Here is a 15,992-nt window from a genome sequence, read left to right as displayed (position 1 = left end):
AAACACTTTCCAATATAGCGGAAAGCGCACTTCGGCGTTCGTGTAAGTGTATTTTCGAAAACATCCCAACCAATTCTAAGTTCATCGGCAACGTTTCAGAATAGTCATTAGTGATTTCAGGGAAACCTGATATCAGTGATCATTAATATGCAATTTTGAAATTCAATACTCCCAGTAATTATCCAATTTTCACATTTCAAAACATACAGCAAATAACGCTGTAAATCGCGATTTCGTATTGTGTTAAACATGGCGACATATACGATGAAGCCTATTTTGAAACGTCTTTTACAGCACTTGAGCTTTGTCTGAGATAATAGTTGATGGTATCAAGGAACAGGGAATTTCCCGCAGAATTAAAAACTATGAATTCCTTAGGTTTTCTTTGTGGTCTAATGTTCATGAATGCTGCATTACGCTGGACAATAAACGCCATGTTGTCGCCATGCAGCTAGGTGTAGAACTAATACTAATGGTAACGTTAGTGAGCTAATGTACCCCCTCCCCTTCCGTTAAGTTAACGTGGCTTAACGGACCGTTAAAGTTTAACGGCTCTTTGAGCAACAGGCTTTCGCTCTCTTAACGTTAACGGTCGGTTAAAGACTAGTTAACGGTCCGTTAAACTTTAACAGGCTTTTGAACAACCGGGCCCTGGGGAATAGATATTATACCTTCCCAAGTTTGAAACAGATTATCAACAGGATAGTTCTTACTCTGCTTGACAAATGGAGTATACACTCATGTTGGAGGTGGCTAAAATGGTTATAAAACCGGAAGTGTTTGATAACGATAGAAAAAAATGTGTTTATGACCTAAAGATTGCTGTGTTCCAACAAATGGTTTCAGCTCAATAAGGTTTCGGCGACATTGTAACTTGTTGTCATGTCCATTTTGTAAGTGGATACGTTCTTGTGTCCAACTGTAATAATGACAAGGGCACTGTAAAGATGTACTCCAGATAAGGCGTAGAGATAACGACGTCAAAGTTCCCGTTATGGATCCCGTTATGTGCGTATACTGTAACCATGGATGAGGTTCATTGTCGACACGGAATTGTCTAATTGCTGCTCGTTTCAGATGATAATCAAGACGTAAGATGTGTTATATTTGGGATAACACCATATCAGTGAAGTACAAATTCTAGTGGTTGAGTCCCTTCCGGAAATCGAGTCCACACTCTCGGAGTGAGGCAGATGTGACGTGGTCAAAGGTGACATGTCTTCCCCCACTGTTTTGGGAACACAAGATGACAGCAGTCGGGTCACTGTGACCTGTGACCTTAACATAGTCCAGTGATATGTCAGAATGACCAAACTACAATAAGATTGTGCTAATCAAACCCAGTAAGTATTTCAGATAGCGTCATATTGTTCACGCCAAGTCAATACTTAATCAACCAGTCTGTCGTGTTTTACCTGGAATATTGCCAACTGTAACGCACAACAACTATTTAATCGTTCGTCTTCATTCAGAAGCCATCAACACTTTCATGTTGTGCGAGAGAAAGGCAGATATCACTTGTATCCGTTGATTGCAGTGAACTGGCAAAACCTGTGTCAGATAAGTTGGACAGTGGTAAGTTACATTTATTAACGAACAAGTGTTTCGGCCAAATTTTCAGGATTGTTTTCCAAAGGACGAGGAACACTGACTGGACAATTCTTCTTGACACCCTGTGGTAGTATTCATGCATCGCTTTATTGCTGCTTTCATGCTTTTTGAGAAACATATATCACTAAATTTACCAGAAAGGTTTATAATTTGTTTAACTAGCTTTGACTTGCTGGGCCAGTTTATACGCGGAAAGCGTCCCTTCATCGTGACAAATCTGTATTTAGTTCCTAATCCAACATTGCCTTGATCACATTTCTCTGCACCTCCAGTGCCCTCGTGGGTTTCAGCAAAGTGGTAAACATCTGAAGTATGCATTACCCACATGGAGTTGACATGCCCCGATAAACTGAAACACTGTTCAAAGCGGCATCACAGCCAGGTTTCCACGTGTGTTTGATGCAAGACAATTTTTGGGGTTAATGGATACTGTGTGTGTCTGATCAATAAAAAATCGGTTACAGTAGCGCTAAATGTAAACCTCTAAACACAACATGCACAGACTTAGACTTAGACACAGATTTAAGCACTGACTTAGTAATGTCTCTGTGACCAGACCATGGAACGCCTCCCGGAAGGTGGTAAACAAATGGTTTGGGAAATTCCATATCAGTGCAGTGCAGACACCGAAACTAACTCAGTATCCATTATAGCAGATACTCTCGACAGGTATGCCTAACCAGAACTTATTCCAACTGGAATGATCTCATCAAATGATTTCCAAAGAATGGAAGCTAATTGTGTGGTATCAAATATAAATATTTTTTATATAATGTAATAATTCCAACGTGATGCCAAACCCCTGTAATCTTACTAGACGTAGCAGTATTAAACATTAACCTACTCGGGAGACTCGGGAGAGCAGTGACAGATGCCTTTTCTGATAAGCTGTATGACACCGTGTAGTTTACAGTTTATCAGTTCATCTAGTGTACAACTTTTTTAAGCATCAGGATTTTTCATCAATTTATTTACAGTTTTTCGGAAAATCAATCTTCAACTTTTTATCAGTTGACATCAGGTCGTAAAGTGATATTAAAAAGTCAGCTCTGTGCGTCAGAGAAAACTTAACTGACTTTTACAAGTTTTATAAGGCCAAAGGTGTGATTAGAAACACTTTCTCTCAAAATATATTTCTCTGGAGCCCTTCCCTTTATCTATAATGTGTTTAGTACCTTTTAGCGTTAATTGCAGTGTTACAACTTGGTGCAAGTGGGAGTCGATATCACTCAGTCACCCCTCTCCTGTCGGTAGGCCACACTGCCCACGTTGTACATGTATATAGCATAGGCCGATGCAGACACAAAATGACGCTCACTCGCTCACTCACTCACTCCAGATTCGATACTAGCCTTACAGACCGTAGGCATATAGCTGGACCATTGCTGATTGTTGTGAACCAACGAACACACTATTGCACTTTTGCCAGTTTCCAACAAAGCGGTTTTAGCGTTACGACTGCCGTATGTAAAAGTATGGACGTTAAGGTCATCATAGCGTTAGTAACGGCAGAGTCACATTGGGGCATAGTTTTTCACCGTTGAGGGAAAATAAGATATTTTACTAAACCTCTTTGACGGACCGATGAAACTCAAGGGTCATTTTTAGTTCTTATAACAATGAAAAATACAAAAGAAAAATACAAACCAATTTCTACAATATGCTGTCATTTTAGATGAACAATTTCACCATTCACATAATACACCAAAACTATATTGAAACATCTCTTCAAACACCAGTGATGCTGCATTTACATTGTAATATAGTTCTTTAACAGCACACTCAACCATATTCAAGCTTTCTGAAGCAAGTGGTTTGAATGTGCACAGTTGTCCTCAATACAATTTAACGTCCGTCCCAGCTGCGGACTCTCAATCTGTGTAAACTGCCAAAGTGTCATAAGGTCAATAGCCACTTCTTCAGAATCCCATTCGAAGGTAATAAACGTGATCATGGCTTGTATGTATCAAATACTACTACGGATCTACAATTCATGTCTCGCCAAATGTAGCAAATCTGGCAATGATTGAAACCTTTTTATCAGTAACGCGCGACAGATGATTCTCCCTTAGAGAGAGAAGAGCGCACATTCCACTGTGTATCTTAAGGGAACACAACAGAAAACTTCCAGACATAATAGAACGTAACCCAACAGTACAACTCATGGCTTCTATTCAGTCACAAATGCCGGTCTCTTCAGAACATGCACCTTTGGGAACATTTTGAGTTATTATATAACAGAGCTGACTGGAATTTTTCTCGAGCGTCTGAAGGTATATCGATGATCTGATATCGTTCAATAACCATCAAATTGCCAATTCCCTTTCATTGATTTAAAGAACGAGGCGCTAGAAATAAAAGAGCCCAGCGAGACCGCCTCATTGGTTTCAGATTTAGATCTAGCCATGTTGAACAGTATTCCAGCATCTCCAGTCTTGAAACTGGTGTCATCATTTCACAACTTTTGAGGTACAGTAGAACCTACTCTTTATACGGAGATTTAAAGAGTGTCGTACAACGTTTGTTTTAAGAGTTCTTTGATCAAGCTCACAAGGCCTCAGTCAAGTCAACACGGCAACCTTCCTACTTGTTAACGTCATACGACCACCACTCTACGTTATTAACGTCCTACGACCACCTCCCTACGTTATTAACGTCATACGACCACCTCCCTAAGTTATTAACGTCCTACGACCACTCCCTACGTTATTAACGTCATACGCCCACCTCCCTACGTTATTAACGTCATACGACCACTCCCTACATTATTAACGTCATACGCTCACTCCCTACGTTATTTACGTCATACAAACACCTCCCTACGTTATTAACGTCATACGCCCACCTCCCTACGTTATTATAGTCATACGACCACTCCCTACGTTATTAACGTCATACACCCACCTCCCCACGTTATTAACGTCATACGACCACTCCCTACGTTATTAACGTCATACGCCCACCTCCCTACGTTATTAACGTCATACGACCACTCCCTACGTTATTAACGTCATACGCCCACCTCCCTACGTTATTAACGTCATACGACGACTCCCTACGTTATTAACGTCATACGCCCACCTCCCTACGTTATTAACGCCATACGACCACTCCCTACGTTATTAACGTCATACGCCCACCTCCTTTCGTTATTAACGTCATACGACCACTCCCTACGTTATTAACGTCATACAAACACCTCCCCACGCTATTAACGTCATACGACCACTCCCCACGTTATTAACGTCATACGCCCACCTCCTTTTGTTATTAACGTCATACGACCACTTTCCTACTTGTTAACGTCATACGACCATTGTTATCAGCACAACAGAATGAGTCAATCTTGTGCCATATTTGCTTCTTTGAAGAAACTACAGCATTTGGTTCAGTTTGAATTTAGATTTGCCATTCATCTGACTTCCTATTTATCCAGATAGTAAGGTATAGTGAGTGTTTCATATTTCAAATTTAGGATTCCGCTTGCTAAGTGAATACAGATTCTGGTACTCTTATTAGGTTTCTAATCCTTATACTCAGAGTCATAGAGAATACTACAGGAGGTCCCATTACATACGAATTACACGAAACGAGTGTCCTTCCTATGGTATCTGACCGAGCGAAAGTGTAGTTTTACGCCGCACTCAGCAATATTCCAGCTATATGGCGGCGGTCTGTAAATAATCGAGTCTGGACCATACAAGCCAGTGATCAACAGCATGAGTATCGATCTGCGGAATTAGGAACCGATGACATGTGTCAACCAAGTCAGCGCGCCTCACCATCCGATCCCGTTAGTAGATGTTTTAGATACATGTGTCCTGAGTGAGTGAGTGAGTGAGTGAATGAGTTATAGTGAGTGAGTAAATATTTAAACAGTTAAACTATTCGATCCGACGATCCAGTGATCCCTGCCGACTGATCCAACTGACCACAGGGCTACCTGTGGAAGCGGGGTAGTGGGGTGCGTTAATATGACTACAAAATAACAAAAATACCCAGTGTGCCTGTATAAAAGAAAGTGTGACATTATCACTTTATAACTATTCCCGAGAACTTGACAAGCGGTAGCAGCCGATGTTCAGCCTTCATAATGACGCCAAAGGTGAGATCTGTCTTCGGCAACCCATGCCTGCCGTAAGAGGCGACTAACGGGATTGAGTGATCAGGCTCGCTGACTTGGTTGACACAAGCATCGTATCCCAATTGTGTATTGATGTGTCATGATCACTGGATTGTCTCATCCAAATTCGATTGTTTACAGACCTCCGCCATATAACTGGAATATTGCTGGTGGGCCAGAGGAAATTTTTTCACAGATACAAATGATCATTCTGAACCCCAAACCTTCGTTGTTATTTTTCTGAAGACATCTGTCTGCATCATTCACTTATGTGTTCTCCCAGCCAGATAATATTTTCGTTTATTGTGCCCATGTCATTTTTAATCTGAAATATCATAGGCGCCAGGCAGCAACACAATTTCTTATATTCTGGACAGACCAAGTCAAAACACCAAGCCGTGGTCTTACCGTCGAACAGGTTAAGAATAACGGAATATATAGAATTTAAATGAAAGGTAGTGATATGTATTTCGACCACGTGTTATATCGCAAAAATACCTGAGCCATGGACAATGCAGGATCTGGAGAGGCGACACATCCTTTCAGTCTGACCTCACTCTAATACAATTATAAGTTTCTCCGCGCGCACACATGAGCATAAAACTTAATTTGTTTCCGGGGCCTGGCTGCAATGGTTAATGTCTCGGACTTTCAACACCATGTTTATTGCATCGTGTTGTGACAAAGATGAGCCCTGGCTTTCATCAAATTGCTGAGTAACACAGTTAAATCACCGGCATGCCATGCCTGCATCCTTGAAATACATGTGGACAGATTTAAATGATCATCATATGTTTCCATTCAGACATAACATGCACATATATGTATACAGTGCTCACATTTAAGTCCCACGCGAGTATTCTCATTAAAAGCAGGAAAAACACACTTACTCCCGGACTGTTCTTCATACTCTGTGACATCCAAGAATCACAGTTTAAATATTATTTATATTTGACTTTGTAGAATGTTATATAAATGGAGCAAAATATTCTTCAAGGTTCTGACATACATGGATCGCTAGACTTATCCCTACATTTTGTATCCCTACACGTGTATAGCGACAGTTGTATGTTTGTAGTTGTATCCAGAAATTATTTCTACGTTTGTACCTTATACTTGTACATATCTGTACATTTATATTTCCACACTTGTATCTCAATAATTTTATACACGCCTTCATCTGTATACACTAGAATAGTATATATACTCTTATGTATCCATACTTGTATAGGTAGCCACAGTTGTATCACTACCCTGTGTCTGTATATTCATAATCACTCTTGAAAGTATACGTTTATATCTACACTTGTATCCGTATGCTTGTTCTCACACGTATATCTGCATATTTTCCTCCACATCTGTGTTAAAACTTGAATCTGCATATTTCTATTCACCCTTGTATCTGTATATTTGTATTCACACTTGTATCTGTATGTTTGCATTCACACTTGAATCTGCATATTTGCATTTACACTTGAATCTGTATATTTGCATTCACAGTTCTATCTGTATATTTGCATTCACACTTGTATCTGTATATTTGTATTCACCCTTGTATCTGTATATTTGTATTCACACTTGTATCTGTATGTTTGCATTCACATTTGAATCTGTATATTTGCATTCACACTTGAATCTGTATATTTGCATTCACAGTTGTATCTGTATATTTGCATTCATACTTGTATCTGTATATTTGTATTCACCCTTGTATCTGTATATTTATATTCACACTTGTATCTGTATGTTTGCGTTTACAGTTGTATCTGTATATTTGTATTCACCCTTGTATCTGTATATTTGTATTCACGCTTGTATCTGTATATTTGTATTCACACTTGTATCTGTATATTTGCATTCACACTTGTATCTGTATATTTGCATTCACACTTGTATCTGTATATTTGCATTCACACTTGTATCTGTATATTTGTATTCACGCTTGTATCTGTATATTTGTATTCACACTTGTATCTGTATATTTGCATTCACACTTGAATCTGTATATTTGCATTCACAGTTGTATCTGTATGTTTGCATTCACACTTGTATCTGTATATTTGTATTCACACTTGTATCTGTATATTTGCATTCACACTTGTATCTGTATATTTGCATTCACACTTGTATCTTGTCTTGTACAACTGAGCTCTATTCTTGTCTGCTGTGTTTGCTTTTGTACACTTGTGTCTTTACACTTTCGCCCACAGGTATCTCTACTTGAAACTCAGCCTTAGTAATGACATAGTTTTGTCTGTTAACACAACACCCTTCATACAGAGAAAATATGATCTTCACATTTCTATTTTCTGAAACAACCATCACTCATATAAATCCATTAAACCAGGTTTTCTTAGGCAAATTTGGATAAATGAGAAATATACATTTTGCGTGATATCCATTAAAAATGTATTTATCTTAATTTTCTTGATATCGTCATGGTAACTTTATCTTTATATTATACCGATTTGTCGTAAATTTCTGTTTTCTGTGGATGTTGCAACAATCATCACTCATATAAACCAATTATGGAGGGGTTTCTTTTAGAAAAAAGAACACTTTGTGTGAAATCTTTTCAAAACATAACTGTTATATTTTCCGATTATCGTCATGGTAACTTTATCTTTAGATTGTACCAGCTTGACGTCGTAAGCACGTACGTCCATACACTTCTGTAATCAGGTGGAACTATTCTCAGAGTAGACTATAACTCGGGGAGAAGACAACAGGAACTGCCAGCAGCGATCTTGTGAATCTCGGAAAGAGATGTCGAGAAGCTTTAAAGCACTTCTTGACATACTCACGACACTTCCATGCGAGAAATAACGAGATTCCGTTGACAGATGACAATGTAAAATGTCGACATCTCAATGCACAGTTACGTGAGATGTATATTTATAGTGACATGTGTCAATGTATGTGATAGCTCTTGTGGCATGACGTGTTGAACACTTGTGCTGTTTCAACCTTATCGCAGAGACCGCCTCAGTGGTGTAGTGGTTAGAGCGTCCGCCCGGAGAGCCATTTGTTGGAACACTGCAATCTTTAGGTCATAAACACAATTTTTTCTATCGTTATCCAACACTTCCGGTTTCATAACTATTTTAGCCACCTCCAAAATGACTGTATACTCCATTTGTTAAGCAGAGTAAGAACAACCCTGTTGATAATCTGTTTCAAAATTAGGAAAGAATAATATCTATGCCTCAGGGCCCGGTTGTTCAAAAACCTGTTCAATTTTAACGGACCGTTAAGACCGCCTCCGTGGTGTAGTGGTTAGAGTGTCCTCCCGGAGAGCGGAAGGTCGTGGGTTCGATCCCCGGCCGTGTCATACCAAACGACGTTAAAATATGGTACTTGTTGGTCCCTGCCTGGCGCTCGGTATTAATGGGTACAACAAGGACTGGTCGGCTCGGAGTCAGTATAATGTGTCTGAGTGGGGTATTCATGCTTCACTGCGGCATGGTATCTCAGTGGGCTAGCACTATAAAACCAGCTTCAGTCTGGGCTAGTACAAGCAGTCGCACATACACATACACACACATGCACGTCGTCATATGAGCGAAATATTCCTAAGCACGACGTAAAACCCAATTTCACCTCACCTTACGTCACCTTATCTCAGATGATATACGACAAAGAACGTGCGAAATTTCAAACTCAGTAATATGGCCCTGCATCTGTCATGTCGTTAGGTTGGGCCCTGCATGAAATACTTGTAGGAAATGGATCACGCAAAACATGCGAGCATCTCTGAAATAAATTCTACAGTGAACGCGGAACCTCTTCAGGCAGCTGATTCTACGCACTGGCCGTGTTTCGTTAGAGAATCCGGTATGATTTAAGTTCCCCTATCTTTTTTGCAAAGTGAGTGTTGATAAATACACTGATATTAACGCCACGACTCGAGTCCACTTGATGAATGTATTTAGACGAGAATATTGTGTGAGAATCTCGCGAGACACTGGCTGCATGCCGGTAAAAACAACAAACGAACCAAGGTTGTTACGATCGTGTATTAGCTGACACCTCACTTGGACGTTTAATGTCTGTCTGTAAATAGTCATGTCTTGACCCAGACAATCCCATGACATGTGTACGTAATTAGGATACAATGACATCCATCAACCAAGTCAGCGAGCCAGGTTCTCAGATCCCTTTAATCACCTCTTCCGACAAACGTGTTTCAGATGACCAATTCCATAATCACGACGTGTCTACGATCTCTATTACAACACATTGTATACGGGATGTGACTATTGAGTCCATCAGTCTATCAGTCCATCACTTACAACACATAATCTCTGGATCTGGGGCATGTAAAATAGTAGACAATCTTTTAGGCGTTGGGCTTTTTAAAAAGAAATACATGCCATTGTAAGGCCAGATTATTGTAATAAGAAATTATGATACCATTGCCTGATGCAATACAATATTTGATAGGCGATTGTTGTCACCGTTCCATTACATTTTTAAGATAAACAGCTTTTTCATATTGGTTAAGCACATCCCCATTCAAACTTTCCGGGTATTTGTACAATCGACTGAGACTGAAATGTAGATACTGCCCCACCCATGCGGAAAATCGCAAATGTCCGTTTCGAAGTGGAGTCTGATTGACTGACAAAAAAACCCTGTTTATCAGGAGTATTGGTCAACACCACGTTGGAGACAGACAGTTACAGTAAGCTATAACGAACTCAAGGGAACCACTATTAAAATGAAAAAAAGAAAGAAAGGAAAACTAAAAATAAAGTCCGCAAGTGCGTTAAAAGCGCGATCGTTTTTCACGTCCGTAAAATATATGCAGTCTGAACGAGCTAAATAATAACTACTATACAGTTCGGAAGATTGGCAATGAGAAGAACGCGTTACTTGGGTGAAAGTAGGCGTGGGATGAGATCGAAAACTGATTGTCATATTATCCTTATTGTTCAAGAATCGTGCAATCTGATTGTTTGCTAGCTGTTGGATACCAGGGAGCCTGGTGGTCATGGTGTTATCCTGTTAATTATTTAGGAATTGAAGCATCTGAACAAAGTCAAGGCATTTAATCAAGATGTATGATCCAAACTATAAATTAAAATGTTGTAATATCGATTGAATCAATCCGCGTATGAAGTGAAGCACTTCCTCGAGTTTTTTTTGACGTCATATACACTGACAATTTCATCGTGATTTTTTATCGGCCGATTAGACCGCTTTCACCAATATTACAGAAACTTCACGACAAAGGACGCCCGAAATGGCTTCACTTATTTGACATGCAGCTATCCTACAATTCGCTTACTTAACCTTTCCTGTTACCATTTATGTAGAAAAGTTACAAGCTTAGAATAATGCCGAATTCACCGATTCACATTTGTAATGAAATATTGAAGTCTGAAATTGTTTTATGAAGACATCTTAAATGAAAATAGTGATTTATCATCTAAAACAGTGTTCCACAGTAGATATCCCTTGTGTGAGATCAGACGTTATCTCCTAGGAGATATCGTTTTGACAGTAGATTTTGTACAATGCCCTGACAATGAACTTGTCATGAACTTGTCACAATGTTATGACATCGCTGCACTGCAAATCTAATGGCAGTACTGTGTTCAGAGATGTACATTTTTTCATTGAAAACTAATGAAGAGTGATTTTTGATGATAAATAGAATCTCACACTCGTGTCTTCTGATATCAAATATATCAACACTCGTTGATAAAAGAAAAAATATCTTTACTTTATCAACTCGTGGTGATATATTTGATATCAAAAGACACTCGGGTGAGATTCTCTATATCTTGAATTGAAGATTTCTTGAAACGAATGAAAAAATATATCGGATAGAGATATTCTGCAATAAAGTTTATGACATCGTGAAATGAATAAAAGATAGGAAGAAGCATATTAATGATATCTTAATAAGAAAGAATTGATTATATCTTTAACTGCATTAATGATATTACAATATGATTTAAGGATATGTACAAATTCATGATTTTAATGATATCTGTAATTCAGTTCCTGACATCTTGCAGTTAAATACAGATATCGTTAATTAATTGAAGATATCGTGCATTGAATTGGACATATCTTGATATGTATTAAAGGTATCTAAAATAGAAATAATGTACTGAGAAATTACTGATATCTTAAATTGAAATTCTGATAAAAAGCCAACAGCCTTCAGGTAAAGTGAGTGAGTGAGTTAATATTTAACGTCACATCGGCAATATTTCAGCCATATCGTGACGAGAATATATGCTTCAGGTAAAGAAATGCGATGAAAACATTAAAATCCACCTGGCAAATCAACGTGAACTTTTGCGAAATAAATGTGTAGCACCTGTCGTATGTGAAGGTCGACATCATTGTGGAAGTTGCCAAAGAAAAAAATGCAGCAAACAGTACGCACGTTGATAACGAGCGGAAGTTGTCAGACGACCAAACTATTATTGGCATCGGGCAATAAAAACTAGCCATTATGATAGTTCCCAACAGGAAGTAGGAAGTGTAAGGTCTACAGCAGCTAAAGTCGGTGAAAGTCGCTGTGGGATGAGATCGTAAACAGGATGTCATAATGGTTCAAGAATCGCGCAATCTGATTGGCCAGTCGGATGCGATGACGTCATACCCGTAAGTGAATTCACTTGTTTTTAACCGCTTTTAACGTCACAACTGACCTCGTCCACACTTCCGATTACAGACATGTGAAACATCTAGAAAAATTGATTTGACCCGAACTTTACGAACGTTACCAGGATTAAAACAGAGTGATTGAGTGAGTTTAGTAGGGTTTTGCGCCTCTTTTAGCAATATTCCAGCGATGATGGTGGGACTCCAGAAATGGGCTTGGCACATTATACCCATGTGGGGAATCGAACCTTGATCTTCGGCGTGACTGGTCAGACTGGTTCGGCTCGTGACAAGAAGTTGGAGACATGCATCATTTGGAGGTCATTATGACCAGATTGGCCCATGAGCCACCGCCTTCTGGCATAGGACTCTAGGCAAATAGATATAATAATATAATTGTGAAATATAACGTTCAATATCAACAATATATAAATGTACATTGATATAAATTTGAATGTTTCCATGCGCAGGGCACAGCGTGACCAGCCGATTGATAGAACCGGGCCAGTTCTACCACCCGTCTAGGTGAAGTAACGGGCGAAGTGGTGTGTTGGGCAAGAGGAACACGGTTCCAGGCTCCCAGTGCCCTCAACCACCAGACTCCCGTCCTCCACCGACAGAGGGGCACAACCCACGGCTAACAGGCTGGTGGACCAAATATACCCCCGGGTCCACACGGGGTGTTGAAGAGCGCTAGCTAGCGTTACCCAGCACCCACCACGAGGAGGTGGCTCTTCACAGGTGCCTCGGCATTGTAGAAGTTTGTGAGTCAATAATGTAGCATACGACCTTATGTATTGGTAGGTGGCTTGGTTGTTTAACGCCGCACCCATCAATATTGCAGCTATATGGACCAGACAATCCAGTGATCAACATCATGGCATGTGGCAACCAAGTCAGCGAGTCGTCCCATCTCGTTTGTCGCCACTTATGACGAGCATGGTTGCTGACGACCAATTCTAATCCGGATCGTAACGGATCCCTTATAGACAACAACTTCTCGTTTATTACATACATTTATTCAAGATCAAAACAGTGTAATAAACAAGAATATGTCATCCTTAAAGTATCATGCTTCATTACTAATCCTGGCGTCCCGTTTAAGATTGAAACTCGTGTTGTAACGAGTATCTCACGGCTCCTACCATGTGATTTCATGCTGCCAGCCAATACCTGGATATCGCTTCTAGACACATTGTATTGACTCGATTATCACTTAAAGTCGAACACCAGGAAGGGTATAAACAAGTTCCATAATTTAAGGAATCTGTTTGGAAACATGGCGACAACTGTTTCTGCTTTCGTTTCATGACTGCTATTTGTGTTTTGAAGAAACCAAACACTGCCTGTTTCTTGTCATGATGTCAGAATCTAGATCCACATGACATTTACGGGATTTCAGCACGATAATGAGAAACAGTAACGTTTTGATTTGCTCACCAGTTTTGAAGGAACATAGAACTTTTATCCATTTCGACAAAGAGAGTCACTTAGTTCTCGTTTAATATAGTTATTTTTAGTTGCTTTACTCGCAACTGTACAATCCGATAAGGAACGTCTATTCATCCCCCGGCTTACGCTCTCCAGACAGGCGCTCTACCACTTCACATCGGAAGCCATTTCGCAAACATTAAACGATCGGAACGGAGTGTAAGACATTCACACCTTGAGACAAAGTTAACTGATATCTGCTCAGCGTGAAAATATAACAAATAAATAAAAGTTGTATTAACTGACGCTTGTGTATTATTTATCTCACATAAACTGACGTGAAGAACAAATACACACTTGTGGGTATGGGATCTTTTTCTCCCCCATACAAAGTAAATATTTAGAAAATGATTTTACTGTGCCTTAAATGTTTGGAACACAGGGCACATATTGCCCTGACATGACAGATATCGTCAGTTAATTTACAGGCATGATGAACGCCATTAAATCCAGCAGTAATGTTATAGAGGTATGTCACTAAGTATTCATGAAAGTCTTCCTTAAATACTTCGAGAGTAGGGCTTTTCGTATTGACGAGATCCCACTTTCACGATATATCAACTAAATGACGGCTGGTGTTGTCAGAAGGCGTCATACAACTTCAGGGTCAGGGTCACTTGCCATCATCACGAGGGACTCCAGATTTCCAAAAGACAACTAATGAGTAATTATGGGTTATATCGGTTCGATTTAGGAGGCAAAAGTAAATTCACTAGTTAATATTGAACTGACACGGATCATATTACATAAATCATGTTTTTGCATTCAAATAAATACTGTGTGTTGCAAAATGAATTATTCAAAAGAGTTTGTCTCACTCAATGCGCCCCTTGTGAGGCAGTCAAGATCATCGCTGTTCACATAGAGCAATTACCTCCAGATGGTCTTCCTGACCCATATCATTCCATCGAACAGAAGCGTGGTTGCCATTCATCAGTCGAGAATCCCCATGATTCCCTTAAACTTTCAAAGTCGATGACTGGCATTTTAAAACGCGAATGTAAGCACTTAATAGTCCATGTTCTTGTTTCAAATTGACTGGCATAAAAAACTTCGATGAATTGATTGGCAAAAAATGCCATCCCATCGCTGCAACATGGAATTGAAAAGGCAACAACAAAATTAAAACTGACGAAACCCGTTCCAAAACCGCAATAAATTTCTACTGAAAGAGGAGTCGATTTTACAGTTCCGATAAGACTGACTGACTGACTGAGTTTGGTTTTACGCCGCTTTTAGCAATATTCCAGCAACATCACGGCGGGGGACACCAGAAATGGGCTTCACACATTGTTCCCATGTGGGGATTCGAACCCGGGTCTTCAGCGTGACGAGCCAACGCTTTAACCATTAGGCTACCCCACCGCCCAGTTCCGATAAGAACATATACATGCATAAGACAAGAAGAAGTTGATAATAATATTTTGTCTTATACTTGAATACCAACTTCTATATGTCTCTCAAGAACCTCGACATAAACATGTCTTACTGGTAAATATTGATGACACAACAAGTGAACGTGATCCGTCTTACCAGTGACGCCCGCCACACAGAACATGTCATCTGTTCCCATGAAAAAGACCCACATAGGTACAAGTCTGAATAGAGAATTAAATCACACATAACACAGAATACCAAGAGTGTGTTTTCGTGAATGTGATCTCCGGCACCCGTCACACAAATCAAGTCAGCTGTTTCCCTGAAGACCCACATAGGTACAGGTCAAGACCCAGATAAGAAGTCAAATTGCGAATTTCATCAGACATAACACAGAGCACCAAGAGTGTTCTTCCAAACATTATTTTCAAAAGAATGTTTTTGTCAAAGCGTCCCAAGCAGAGCAGTTTATTCTGGATATAGCGCCATATACGTTTGTCCATAGATGGTGGTGTATGGAACGATACGCTAATGTGGGGTAACTACATGCATTATTAATATAACTTGTTTGTATTATTCCCGAACTGCCACCATCATCAGACACGTCACGCTCACTCAGGCAAATCGTTAGAGAACCAGTGGTTGATATTATGAGCAATGTCGTAACACCTTTCTGTCTTCCCAGGTGAGTGAGTACGTGTGTATGGTTTTACGCCACTGCAAGCATTATTCCAACAATATTCCCTCCACACACACACACACGCAC

The 15,992-nt window shown here is 39.7% G+C and overlaps 2 long non-coding RNA genes across 2 annotated transcripts in view; one reads left to right on the top strand and one right to left on the bottom strand.

Moving 5' to 3' along the window:
• LOC124274904 overlaps nucleotides 1-5,232 on the top strand; it is a 23,960-nt gene extending 18,728 nt beyond the window's left edge. The window contains exon 3 of the long non-coding RNA XR_006898066.1: nucleotides 5,154-5,232. This is a non-coding gene — a long non-coding RNA (uncharacterized LOC124274904). The remainder of the gene's footprint in view (nucleotides 1-5,153) is intronic.
• Nucleotides 1-15,992, bottom strand: part of LOC124274903 — a 21,554-nt gene extending 5,562 nt beyond the window's left edge. The window contains exons 1-3 of the long non-coding RNA XR_006898065.1: nucleotides 15,977-15,992; nucleotides 13,888-13,893; nucleotides 3,592-3,595 (exon numbers count right to left, since the gene is read on the bottom strand). This is a non-coding gene — a long non-coding RNA (uncharacterized LOC124274903). The remainder of the gene's footprint in view (nucleotides 1-3,591; nucleotides 3,596-13,887; nucleotides 13,894-15,976) is intronic.

This window comes from Haliotis rubra, unplaced genomic scaffold (genome assembly GCF_003918875.1).
Source record: "Haliotis rubra isolate DU_JTF1 unplaced genomic scaffold, ASM391887v1 Scf1956, whole genome shotgun sequence".
In the NCBI taxonomy this organism is placed as follows: Eukaryota; Metazoa; Mollusca; class Gastropoda; order Lepetellida; family Haliotidae; genus Haliotis; species Haliotis rubra.
Note: the sequence above shows the minus strand (reverse complement) of the source record. Positions and strands in the feature narration are given on the sequence as shown.